Raw genomic sequence first — 963 nt, 5'->3', positions numbered from 1 at the left:
TCAAATATACCGCTAGTTTATTAGCTATATTATACACGCTTTATGCAACTAAGCAGTACCTTGCTTACTCACCGTGACGAATACGATTGAACAGATATATTCGTTTTCTATCAATATGCAGCAGATCTGTGTCTACACAGCTAGTGAAATTTGTCCTTCTAAACATAATTATAAATAGATGGGATTAAAATACCAAAAAAATGCAACTAGTTTAATGTAAACAATAAACAATATATGTAGGTTTAGAGCACCTGTGGAAGCAGAGAACGCTTACGAGCGGAAGAAGGAACGTTTGCGGGCAGATGTTGAAACTGCAGTGAACGCAGAAGAAAAAGAGGAGAGAAAACAATAAAATATGTTATTTTGTATTTTTTTTGTATTTTCTCTGTTTGCCTTTTGATATTTAAGGCGTTAATTGCACCTCTCCGCTTCTTGGTGCCTGCATTCTCTCTCGAGTTGACGTTTGTGTCTTCTCAGGTTGCGAATTAAGAAATCTTTCCGCGTGAGCTGTCACCCAAGCAAACAAAACCCCAACAAATTGAATTTCATGATAACTCAGGCTGCTGTTGCTGCATGCGTTCCGTGCCAAAACAAAAGAATGCCGAAAGACCCATGCGAGCAACGCAAACGATAAGAAAATATATTTTGCTATGGTGCTGTTAAAATGTATACATAGTTTCTTTTTAATATTTTGATGCGTGTCATACTTGGTGATGATTGCGGAAATGGTTAATTCTCTGATTCGGTTGAAACCTGAATCGATCGAAACTTTCGCTGATCCATTCTTTATCGCACCAGAAGAAATCCCAATCCGTCTCACTGTTCAAAAGCAAATGAATACAAATTGAAATTTCAGCAAAAATATATCTGAAATATATTGGCCTGTGTTTTGTTGTCCGTCGTCTTGGCTGTTTTTCTTTTCCTAGTTGCAGTCAGCAAAGGGGCTCATAGAAAAAAGCCACA

This window comes from Eimeria mitis, genomic scaffold (genome assembly GCF_000499745.2).
Source record: "Eimeria mitis Houghton genomic scaffold, Emh_scaff2745, whole genome shotgun sequence".
Classification (NCBI taxonomy): Eukaryota; Apicomplexa; class Conoidasida; order Eucoccidiorida; family Eimeriidae; genus Eimeria; species Eimeria mitis.
Note: the sequence above shows the minus strand (reverse complement) of the source record.